The following is a 13,445-nucleotide window of genomic DNA, read 5'->3' as shown; positions in this document are numbered from 1 at the left end:
CAACACTGTGTCTGTACCACATTGTATCATTTGGAGCAAGCTGCCTGAAGAATATCTGTCAACAAATTTCCTTTAGATCAGGGAATGGGGACCATCAGGTGTCACTAAGAAGAAGGTTGTTGCAGAACTCATCTGACCAGTAGCAGGTTTTGAACTACCACGGAGAGAGAGAGAGTGGTCATGCTAAACACATTACAGACAAGGCGAAAGTGAGCACTACAGATGCTGGAGGTCAGAGTGGAGAATGTGGTGCTGGAAAAGCGCAGCAGATCAGGCAGCATCCAAGAAGCAGGACAGTTGATGTTTCGGGCAAAAGCCCTTCATCAGGAATGAGTCCTCATTCCTAATGATGGACTTATGCCCAAAACGTCAATCCGATTATGTCTCAAATGTTAATTCCAATTTATCTCCAAACAACAAGACTTGCACTATTTCACTCACTCTCAGTCCCAGCAATACATAAATATATTTTCATATTCTTTTCAGTGATGATCTTCATTCTACCAAGGTTATTGATAAAAACAGATGAACATAAGAACTAGGAGCAGGAGGAGGCAATCTAGTCTGCTTTGCCATTCAATAAAATCATGGCTGATCTTTTCATAGGAGAAAGTGAGGACTGCAGATGCTGGAGATCAGAGCTGAAAAATGTTTTACTGGAAAAGTGCTTTTCATAGCCTCAGCTCCACTAGTCCACCTTTACTGTTCAAAACATTATCTATCTGAACTTAAAAAAACATTCATTGATGAAGCCTCAATTACTTCACTGGGTAAGAAATTCCACAGATTCACAACCCTCTGGGTGAAGAAGTTCCTTCTCAATTCAGTCTGAAATCTGCTCCCCTAAATTTGAGGCTGTGCCCTCTTGTCCTAGTTTCACACCCCAGTGAAAACAATCTCTCTATTTCTATCACATCTTAATGTTATCCACGAACTTTGATCTACAGCACGTATTCCTCAACTCCAAATCATCTATGTAAATTGTCAACAGTTATGGTCCCAACACTGATCCCTGAGGCACACCACGAGTCACTAATTACAAAGCAGAAAAGCACACGTTTACCCCTACTCTTTTCTGCCTGTCAGTTAACCAAATCTGTACTCATGCTAGTACATTACCCATGCAGCTTAACCTTACGCAGCAACCTTGCCTTTTGGAAATCTAGATACACCAACCTCGTTCAATACCGCATGTTGCAGAGCTCCTTAAAAGCTGTTCTACTGCTCACTGTTATCCCACTGCGGTTCTTGTTCACTCAGCTTTACAATACATTTGGTAAATTCAGTCTGTGAATGAGCACTATAATACAGAACTTGAAGCTGATACTGACTACAACAAGAGCTGAAACATACACTTGGGAGCATTTTCTCAAAACAAATACAGAACAAAACAGAAACTAATTCAGAATCTAGCATTCAGAATTCCAGAATGATGGAATCACATCGAACAGAAGAGGCTTTTTTGGCCGATCATATTTGTCTGGCAAAATTACAACAATCCCACTTTCCAGCACTTGATCTACAGTGTTGAATATTTCAACATTTCAAATACTCATCTAAGTACTTTTTTTGAGGTTTCCCCTTTCAATTACAGGCTCCTACCATTCTTGAGGTGAGAATGTTTTTCCACATATCCCCTCTAAATCTCCTGCCTTTTGGCTTAAAATTATACCACCTTGTTGGTGGCTCTTCGACTAAGGGGAGCAATTGGTTTCTATTCACTCTGACCATGTCCCTCATAGTCTCACACATCCCAATCTCTGTTTTAAAGAAAGCAGCCCAGCCTATCCAGCCTCCCTCTTCACAACTAAATTGCTATAGCCCAAGCAACATTCTGTGTGAATCTCCTTTGCACTCCTTCCAACGCAGTGACATCCTCCTTCTGATGAAGTGACCAGAGATACACACAATACTTCATCTGTGGCCAAATAAAACAGCTCCAATAGGATCTCCCTGCTCTCATAATCTCTGCCTTGACTGGTAACCTCGACTGGTTCTGTATGCCTTCTTAACTACCTTATTAAACTGTCCTGCTGCCTTCAGGTATCTGTTAATAAGCTCCTCAAGATCTTTCAGTTCTTTTGAGCATCCTCGTGTCCAACCATTCATTGAGTATTTGCTTGTCTTGTGACTTCTGTCAAAGTGCATCACCTCATATTTATTTGGGTCAAATTTCATCCACCACTGATCTGCCCACCTGAACAATCTGTCTATTTCTATCGGTCACTGAAGACATTATACATCCCTTCCAACAACCCGGTCAATACTTGTGTCATCTGCAAACATGCTGCCTATCCCCAAAATCACCCCCTGCACCTCCGTACCACAAACAAACCCACTCTCCCATCAATATTATTTATAGATATTATAAACAATAAGGGAGTCAATGCTGATTCCTGTGGATACCAGCTTCCAATTACACAAGCAGCCATCAATCAACACCTTCTGCCTCCTTGAACTGAGCAAATTTGGAGCCATTTTACAAAGTTATTACAGATGCCATGTGCTTTTACCTTCGTTTTCAACCTCCACGTTGGACTTTGCCAAAGTCTTTTTCAAATATATATAAACTATATCAATTGCCACAGACCTGGTCACCTCGTTGAAAAGCTCCACTAGATTTGTGAGGCATGACGCTATCTCTGACAAATCCACGTTTACTATCTCTAATCAAACTTCACTTCTCCAAATGGAGATTAATTCCCTCCTTTGCAATTTTCTCCAATCGTTTCCCTAACAGTGATGTGAAACTCAATGGCCTGTGATTCCTGAGTTATCTCCACAACCCTTCTTGACAAATGGAAACACATCGGCTCTCTTCCAGTCATCTGGCACGTCCTTCACGGAATTAACTGTTTGGCTCAGAGTCCCATCTGTCTCATCAAGTCCACATCAACTCTCCAGAGAGCAACCCAACTTGTCCCATCCCCTACCCAATCTCTGTTAGCCTGCATTTCCCATGGCTAATGCACCTATCCCGTATATCCCTGAACACTATGTGCAAATATCCTAACCTGCACATCTTTGGATTATGGGAGGAAACCGGAGCCACCACAGGAAACCCACACAGACGGGGGAGAATATGCAAATTCCACACAGACAGTTGCTGAGAATGGAAATGAATCTGTGTCCCTGGCACTGTGGGGTAGCAATGCTAACCACTGATCCACTGAATAAAACACACATAACTCAAAAGAATGTCTTAGGCATTTTACTTACACACACACGCACACACACACACAAAAATGATGCTTCCTCCTTTCTACTCAATACTTTCCTTCGCATGTAAAATCAATTCCCGTAGCTCATACATAGTTCATTCAAACCTTCTTCTAAGCAAGTACATTAACCCATCTCAAACAGATACTAACGGGATTGTCTCTCAATTGTTCACAATCAATTCATCGTGATGTCGTTGACAGTGCTCACTTTGTCTGCATTCTCATTTTCTTGGAATCAAGTAGAAACAAGTTAATACTTCACAAAACAATAATAATAAGACTTAAATCTTTGATGATTTGGAGATGCCGGTGTTGGACTGAGGTGCATAAAGTTAAAAATCACACAACACCAGGTTATAGTCCAACAGGTTTAATTGGAAACACACTAGATTTCGGAGCGACGCTCCTTCATCTGGTGACAGTGGAGGGCTCGATCGTAACGCAGAATTTATAGCAAAAATTTACAGTGTGATGTAACTGAAATTATACATTGAAAAATTGATTGTCTGTTAAGCCTTTCATCTATTAGAATACAGTGATAGTTTCACTTCTTTCATGTGTAAAGCACAAAACCGTTTTTTAAAGTTGCATTCTCGTGTTAGTTGTTAACAATGGTGATAGCTCGACAATATGTTGAAGGCGTTGGCCCCCTGTGTTCTCTGTCCAAGCCCATGATGTTTAGATTGATTCTAATCTAAAAAGTGCGATAACGGAGTTTTACATCAATTCATGCAGTTTTTGACCTCAGAGTTCTACATGAATGCATGCAGTTTTTGAGCAAAGTACAATGTAACTCTGCAAGTACAAATTCACCCCACAAAATATATGCGTGCATGTGGGTCTTTGTCTGTCTGTCTGTGTGTTTCTGTCTGGGTTGTGGGTTGTGAATGTGAGAAAGTGTGTGTATGTGTGTAGTGAGTGCAGAGTGTCTTAAGTCTGTGATGGGGTGCATGTGTGAGTGTGGGAGTGTGTGTGTCTATAAGGGTGTGTGTGGGTGTCCGTGTGCGCGTCTGTGTGTACCTGTGTCCGTGTGCATGTGAGAATGTGTGTGTGTAGGATTATCTGCGTGTGTGTGTTTACAATCATTATAATTACAATTATTACAATGATTATCGTCTCTTTGAATAAGTTGCATATATGCTGCAGAACTTAAATCGCTGCACAAATGCACATATTTATGTGGTGACACAGAAAAAAATCAGAGACCAGTTAAAGTATGCAGTGAAATATTCAGTTATAAAAATAATTCAGTTGATGAACAAATCCAAGTAACTGAGAGCCAACATTAGCTGCATTAGATAATGGACCAAGGAATCCATATGAGGCATGGTCGGAAGGAGAAGGAGGAATACCAACATGACAACACCCATTTTCAAATGGGCAAGGAATGACTGAATCTGCGGAACAAAATGAAAGAGACTGGAGCAGCAAAGCCAATGTAAATGTAAGGAGCAACAATTAGTAGAAAATTGAACAACAAAAGCGTAAGTGAAAGAGGAGTTAGACATGCACGAAAGATACATTCATCCCAAGCAATCATTTCTCAGTGGGTGACCCGGATACATGAATAAATGAGCTGGAGGAAAGGATCATTGTTCACTACAAGCCCAGAGTGGGAAACGCAGCGACTGAGTCCTCTCCACTCCTCCTCACTGAATTCACTTATCCGCACATTTCAACAAAAGGGGGAAAGTGTTATCAAGGGTAAATCATGTCCTGTAAAAAAATCCTTTGTCTTCTGATTGCAAATTTATTTTCAACACTAATTGACTTCATTTCCATTCAATCTCTGGTATCATTCCGTTTCTTTATTCTTTCCTTCCCATGAGCCAGCTGATATGTTGGCGGGGAAATCAAGCCCAACCAGTGGGACTCCTGGACTCTCTCTCTCTGCACCTTCCAATGACACAGCACACCTCCGATTTAATATGCTCCTTCAAATCTGCCTCTTTATATTAGTTACTGTCACCTGACCTAATATCAACTTCGGTGGGTCAACATCAACTCTGTTTAATTTGTCATGATAAAGGTCTTTTAAAAATGTGTTTGGGGATTATGTTGAGTTAGAATGGACAGAGATGGTGCTATCATGGTGAGTACAGCTGCCTTCCAAACAGGTGACCTGGGTTTGATTCCCGGCAATCGCAAGTAATGATTTTGCCATTGATCAGTTGCAAAACCCAAAGACAAATGAAATTTGATCAGAATGAGAATATATACAGCTTTCATTCCAAGACTAAAATGCTAAGCAGGAACAGAAAGTGGACAGTCTAGACTAAAATTTTTACCTGCTGCTTTCTCTCACTCCTTTCTCACTTCCTCCCTCTATTCACACCAAAATGACTCTGGCTGTGCTGCCTCTCTGGGAGAGGTTTGCCACAGGGAGAGGGAGCTGGGAGCTGACTGGATGAGCGGAGACTTGGGTGTAGAGGGTGTCTTTGAGTGACAGACCTGGGGTCATTTCGAACAGGTTCTCGCAGCCACTGTCCCTTTCACCATGTGCACTGAGCAGGGAGTAAGTATCTGATTGGTTATGTCTGCCTTTGTGAGTGAGAGTGTGAGGAGTGTTTGAGTCTCAATCCCAGTTTGATCCATTAATACCCACATTCTCTCCCTGAACCAGCCCTCCTAAAGCAAGCCCCTGGAGCAGGATCTGTCCCCAATGGAAAAGAGGGAGTGTGAGAGAGCATCGAGAGAGCTGGGACCAACCTGAATGAAGAGTATCACCATTTTAATCATGTCATGTCTTTCCTTAACTCCTGTTTATCTCTCTCGGAGCTTTCCTCTTTTCTCTCTCTATCTCTTTCCCTTTGCCATTCCATACCTTTCTAGCAATCTTTTTCCCTCTCTCCCTTTCTTACTGACAGCCTTTCTTTTTTTCCCTCCTACTTCTTTCAGCGTTGTGGATATTTGTTCCCAATCTGTTGCTTTCTTTCTTCTTGGTTCACCTTTTCTCTCTCTTTCCTTCCTTCCCTATTTCCATCTTTCTATCCTGAACCTGCAGCCCTCCCACCCCAATTTTAAACAAACCACCCTGGCAAATTTTGCAGTCTCACAAACTTAGCACCTCCCCCTTCCATGGTCCCTGTCTAATTGCCCTCCCCTGTGTGTCTTCATCTCCCCTGAACCACCCAATCTCTAGTTCCTCCATTACACACTCACTGTATGTAGGAGACCCCCTTTGTCTCCATCCATCCACAATGCTCCCCATGCCGTGTCCAAGCCCCTGGGGTGGATGACAAAGCTAGCATGTGCAGAGACTAACCTGTCTTTTGACTGCCTGCTGTAATGCCATAGAGTCATAGAGCACAGAAACAGAACCTTGGGGCCAACCTGTCCACACTAACCATATTCCAAAACCAGAAAGTCACAAGTGCCTCTGCTTGATCCAGATCCCACCAAATCTTTTCGATTCATGAACTTATCCAAATGTGTATCTTGGAAAGGCAAATCCTGGCGGGAACTATACACTTGATGGTAAGGTCCTAGGAGTGTTGCTGAACAAAGAAACCTTGAATTTCAGGTTCACAGTTCCTTGAAAGTGGAGTTGCAGGTAGATAGGATAGTGAAGAAAGCATTTGGAATGCTTTCCTTTATTGGTCTGAACATCGAGTATGGGAGGTGGGAGTTCACGTTGCGGGTGTACAGGACATTGGTTCGGCCAGTTTTGGAATATTGCATTCAGTTCTGGTCTCCCTGCAATAGGAAGGATGTTATGAAACTTGAAAGGGTTCAGAAAAGATTTACAAAAGGATATTGCCAGGGTTGAAGAATTTTGTCCTATAGGGAGAGGCTGTTTTCCCTGCAGCATTAGATTTTGATGGGAAAGTTTATAGCCTTAAAAATTGTCCTTAAGTATTTAGATTAAAATGTAATTTTCTGAATTATAGAACACATTTACTTCAAACGAGAAAATAGGCAAGCAGGGAATTTAAGATAATTAAGAATAATTTGCCTAAATATCAACGAATCTGTACAAAGAAAATACGGAGTGATAATATTCACAGCTGTTCTTTTATGAAATTAATAACGGTGTTTGGTTCTGAACTCGAAACAAACTTTGTATCAATTCACTTATCTCCCTAATTATCGTCCTACGCTGTTATCTTTCTACTTAAGGATATGCAGTGCTTTCATTAACTTTTGTGTTTGTGACAGTAACGCTTGTGTAAACCTTTGTATATAAATAGTCTGTTTTTGATAACCTGCCAAGGCTCTTGAAGAGCTCATGTTCTACTCTCCTGTGTTATTGCAATCCAGTTATCCTGGCTTATCGGTATCAGTGTTATGTTGTAATAGTTGATGCTATTAGTAAATGAAGGGAAAGATTAAAATTAAATTAAACTGTCTCTCAGAGTTTTTTTATTCCAGACCACTAAAGAGTACGATCTCAGGACGAAACATGAGAGACACTTACATGTCTGACTCCACAAGTGATTCCCTGATCCGTCTCATATCTGTACCTTAACAAACTTATATAGGTTCATAAAATCATCGGGGGGAGGGGGAGGGTGGGGGGGCATGGATAGGTGAAAGAAATAGTGCATTGGCTTCATTTGAGAAGACAAAGATTCAAAAAGGGACCCAAAGGACAGAGAGGGCGTTTGCAGAGGGGGCGTGGCGTGTTTGGAATGTCCTGCCTGAGGACGTGGTAGAGGCTGGTACAATTACAACATTTAAAAGACGTCTGGACGATGATATGAGTTGGAAGGGTTGAGAGGGATATGGGCCAATTGCTGGCAAATGGGGCAAGATTTATTTAGGTTATCTGGTTGGCATGGAAGAGTTTGACCAAAGTCTCTCTTTTTGTGCTTACCTCTCTATGACTCTCTGCCTTTTCAACGTTGTAACTGTACCTGCATTCATCACTTTCTCTTGCAGTTCATTCCAGCACACAAACCACTGTATGTTTAAGAACGTTGCCTCTCATATCCTTTTTAAATCTTTCTCTTCTCAGTTTTAAATATGAGTCCTTTTTTTGATACTCCCGCACCCGATGGAAAAGACCTAGTCAATTACCTTCTCTATGCACCTCATCGTTATATAACTATCAATAAGGTCACGCCTCCATCCCCGATGCTCCAGTGGGGAAAGGTCCTATCTATTTTATATATCAGAACCTCCATTCCCGGCAACATGTTGGTAAATCTTTACTGAGCCCTCTACAGTTTAATACTTCCTATAACAGGCCAACCAGAATTGCACACATTCATCCAGAAGAGGCTTCTCCAACACTCTGTAAAACCTCAGTCTCATATTCCAACAGCGATATTCAATGGTCTGAGTAATGAAGGCAAGCATGCTAAATACCTTCTTAACCACCCAGTCTGCCTCGAACAAACATTTCAAAGAATGACGTACCTGAATCCCGAGGCCTCTTCTGTTCAGGACACTACTATTAAGTCTTATTCTTGTTTGTTTTACCAAAATGCAACCCCTCACACGTTTCCAAATTAAACTCCATCTACCACTCCTCAGTCCATTGACTCAATTGATCAATATCTCTTTGTAATCTGAGGTAACATTCTTCCATTTTGCTGTCATCCGCAAACTTACTAACCATCCTTCAATATTTCCATCAAAACCATTTGTTTAAATGAAAGACAAAAGTGGATTTAGTACAGATCCCCGTGGTATACCGCTAGTCACACGCCTCCAGTCCAAAACATATACTTCCACTATCACTGTCTGTTTCCTGCCATGAAGCCAATTTCGTATTCAATTGGCAAGCACTCCCTGAATCCCATGTGACATAATTTCACTAATTTGATTACCATGCAGAGCCTTGTCAATGGCTTTGCTGAAGTTCAAGTAAACAATGTCTACCGCTCTGCCCACATCAATCTTTTCGGTCACTTCTTTTTAAAAAAACTCGATCAAATTTGTGAGGCATGATTCTCCTCACACAAACCCATGCTTACTATCCCCATGCAATCCTTTCCCCTTGAAATACATGTAAATCAACATCTTTCAGAATTACCAACAAACTATCCACTACCGAAGTCAGACTCACAGGTTAATATTTCGCTGACTTCTCCTTCCCTCTCTTCTTAAGAAATGGCACAACATGGCCCACCCTCCAGTCGTCTGGGATTTCACCCGTGTTTATAGATGATACAAATATTACTTCTGGGAGCCCCGCAATTTCTTCCCTAATGTCGTCTCATGTCCTGGGATACTCTTGTTCAGGTTCTAGAGATTTAGCCACCTTTATGTTTTCGAAGACCTCCAGCACTTTCTCTTCTGTAATGTCATCCCTGTTATCAAAACATTAGTATTTATTTCCCTGAGTCCTCTCACCTTCAATTCTTTCTCAACAGTAAAAACTGATGCAAAATATTCATCTCTGAGATACAACACAAAGATGACTTTGTGAAACTCTGAGGGGTCTTGGTCTCTCTGGAGTTGCTGTCTGGCTCTTAATGCCTTTGTAGAATCTTTCTGGATAATCCTAGACCTTATCTGCCCGGGCTGTCTCATATCTCTCTTTGTCTTCCTGATTTATTTCATAAGAATACCCTAAAACTCTTTCTCGTCTTCAAGAGATTCAGTTGATCCCAACTGTCTGAATCTAATACATGTTTTTTCATTCTTGACTAGAACTTCAATACCATTATTCATCCATTGTTCCCTAATCTTACCAGCCTTGGCTTTCACTGTAACGGGAGCAACATGCTCTGAACTCTCCTTACGACACGTTTCTAAATGGCACCGGATTGGGAAACTTAAACTCCCCTGCTATTACAAAGTTATTATTCTTCCATACATTTGAGATCTCAACATATTATCTTCTCTATTTCCCTCTGACTATGGGGGGACTCATAGTCCAATCTTATCAAGGTGACTATCCCTTTCTCATTTCTCATTTCAAACCATAGTTTTTCACGAAATGGTCCCTCAGTAATAGCTACACTAAGTAAAGTAGTAACTGAATGTCTGCGATTCCATGTGTAAACACCCTAAACTCCTCCGTTAGATTCCAATCTGTATTTCACTCCCCAGTACTGGTTAATCGTTGTGAACCACACCATACCCCGTCGAATATACTCTAATCTGTAACTCACTCCCTGGTACCTGTTACTCTGTATTTAAGCCCCCTCATCTCTTCCTCAATCAGAAATGCTCCTCCCCCTCCTCTCTTGCCTCTCTTTCTCTCTTTCCTCTAACATCTAAAACTCAGAACATTGAGCAGCCTGTCTTGTCCTTACTTCAGCCATGTTTCTGTAATCGCTCTGACAGGCGAGTTCAAAGTTTCCTTGCAGACCCTGAGTTCATCACCCTTATCTGTATAGAAATAAATGCATTTTAATTCTTCAGAGTTCCTTTGGGCTCTGAATTGCTGTTGACTACCTTTTCTAACTAACTTGCTCTTTTCTGATTCAGAACCATCCTCGTCTTTCTGGCTGTGTTCACTGTTACACAGGAAATCCCCACCCTCCTCCCTCCCAAAGATAAACATTCACAGCCTGTCGACATAGAAACCACTGGGATATAGGTCTCTTCCCATTTCAGGTGAAACTCTCCCTTTTCGAACAGGCCTTTTCTGTCCCAGAAGAGATCCCAATGTTCCGAGAAACGGAATCCCTGTACATTTTCAGCCATTGATTTATCTGCCCTGTTTTTCCCTCATTTGAAATTGGAACCGTTCATAAACCTCCTCTACTTTTTGACATTTACATAAATGATTTGGATGCGAGCATAAGAGGTACAGTTATTAAATTTGCAGATGACACCAAAATTTGAAGTGCAGTGGACAGCGAAGAGGGTTACCTCAGATTGCAACAGGATTTTGACCAGATGGGCCAATGGGCTGAGAAGTGGCAGATGGAGTTTAATTCAGATAAATGTGAGGTACAGCATTTTGGGAAAGCAAATCTTAGCACTACTTATACATTTAATCATATGTTCCTCGGGGGTGTTGCTGAACAAAACGACATTGGAGTGTAGGTTCACAATTCCTTGAAAATAGAGTCGCAGGTAGGAAAGAAGGCTTTCCTCTATTGGTCAGAGTATTGAGTACAGGAGTCGGGAGGTCATGTTGCGGCTGTACAGGACATTGGTTAGTCCACTGTGGAAATATTGTGTGCAATTCTGGTCTCCTTGCTATCAGAAAGATGTTGTGGAATTTGAAAGGGTTCAGAAAACATTTACAAGGATTTTGCCAGAGTTGCAGAATTTGAGTGATAGGAAGAGGCTGAACAGGTTGGGACTGTTTTCCCTGGAACATCGGAGGCTGAGGGGAAACCTTATAGATGTTTACAAAATTATGAGGGGCATGAGGATAAGTAGACAAGGTCTTTTCCCTGGTGTCGAGGAGTCCAGAACTAGAGAACATAGGTTTAGGGTGAGAGGGGAATGATATAAAAAAGACCTAAGGAGCAACATTTTCACACAGAGGGTGATACGTGTATGGAATGAGCTGCCGGAGGAAATGGTGGAGGCCGGTACAATTGTAACATTTAAGAGGCATTTGGATGGGTTTGTGAATAGGAAGGGTTTGGAGGGATATGGGCCGGGTGCTGGCAGGTGGGACTAGATTGGGTTGGGATATCTGATCGGCATGGACGGGTTGGACCGAAGGACCTGATTCCATGCTGTACATGTCTATGACTCTATGACTGTATGTACTGTTTCTTTTATCTTCGACCGATTCTCTTATACTCACTCCGCAAATCCCCAATCCTTGCTCTCATGATGTCATTCCTCCCAATATATACAACAACTTCAATCTTCTCACTCTTCCCTTTGACAATCTGCTTCAAATGTTTTGAGATGTCCTTCACTCTGGCACCAGAAAAGAAACATACAATCCTAGTTTCACGTCTACTGCTGCTAAATCTGTGCCTCTGGCAGGACAGTCTCCTATACACAATTGTTATTTTAAATCTTGACAAACCCATTTAACATGATTCATTCTTGGTGCTCAACGTCTGACTCCTACTTCTGATTTCCTCTGAGAGACTTGAATACCCATGACAACTTTTATAGGTGCGCCATCGAGAGTATTTTGTCTGGATGTATCACTATCTGGTATGGCAACTGTACTATTCAAGATCGGAGACAGTTGCAAAGATTGGTGAATTCGGCCTGGACAATCTCAGTGGCCAAGCTCACATCTATAGAATCCATCTACCAGGCCCGCTGACAAGGAAAGGCCGCCAGCATTCTCAAAGATCCATCCCACCATGGTAATGTTTTTCTACAACCTCTACCATCAGGAAGAAGGTACATAAGCCTGAACACACGCACCAGTCGGGTTCGAAACAGTTTCTACCCTACTGTTGTTAGAATACTGTATGAACTCACAAACTCTTAACATTTGCCTGTACCTGTGTTTTTGTTTTAATTTGACACTGTTTACCTATTTTTTTCTCATCTATGCTACGTAACTCTGTGATCTGCCTGTATTGCTCGCAAGATAAAACTTTTCCCTGTGCCTCAGGAATTGAATAAATAAATTCAATTCACATTTAATTCAATTCAAAACGGAATATTTGTTTGAGAGTGGAACAACCACACGAGAATTCTGAACTACCCTATTACCTTTCCATAGAGTCATTTATCTAACTGACTGAGCCTGTTGTGTAATCCCTTCTCTAAATCTACTCTGATGTTGGGGAGCCGATGTTGGACTGGGGTGGACAAGGTTAACAATTAAACAACTCCAGGTTATAGTGCAACAGGTTTATTTGGAAGCATTAACTTTCGGAACACTGCTTCTTCTTCAGGTGGCTGTGGAGCACGATCATAATTTATTGCAAAAGATTACACTATCATACAAACGAAATGATATATTAAAAAAAACCTATTTGGCTGGTAGGTCTTTCATATTTTAAAGTCATTCCGAGAATATGACGTAAAAGAAGCTCTGGGATTTACATGTTAATAAACCGAAACCTGCAATCCATTCTAAAAGATATTAATTTCAGTCAGTATCTCACTCCTGGGCATCTGTTATTCTATACATAAACTACCCCGAAACCAGATTCCAGCTTAGATCTCTCTCCTGAGTGTCCATAATTCTATAAATAAGTGCTCCATACCCCTTGATAAAATTCCGGTCTCTAACTAATTTTAATTTACCTGTTATTCCATACATAGCACCAGTCTCCAAAACTCTCCATTAGATTCCAGCCCATATCTCACGGGATCAGTGCTGGGACCGCAGGTTTTTACAATGTACACTAATGATATAGATGAAGGTATTAAAAGTAATATTAGCAA

The 13,445-nt window shown here is 41.4% G+C and overlaps 1 long non-coding RNA gene across 1 annotated transcript in view; it reads left to right on the top strand.

Annotated features, from left to right (window-relative positions):
• The window catches only part of LOC122541288 (uncharacterized), a 612,062-nt gene that overhangs the window by 362,159 nt on the left and 236,458 nt on the right, over positions 1–13,445 (top strand). The window lies entirely within an intron of this gene.

Source organism: Chiloscyllium plagiosum, unplaced genomic scaffold (assembly GCF_037043375.1).
Source record: "Chiloscyllium plagiosum isolate Xiang-an unplaced genomic scaffold, Cpla_swu_hap1 HiC_scaffold_35, whole genome shotgun sequence".
Taxonomy (NCBI): domain Eukaryota; kingdom Metazoa; phylum Chordata; class Chondrichthyes; order Orectolobiformes; family Hemiscylliidae; genus Chiloscyllium; species Chiloscyllium plagiosum.
Note: the sequence above shows the minus strand (reverse complement) of the source record. Positions and strands in the feature narration are given on the sequence as shown.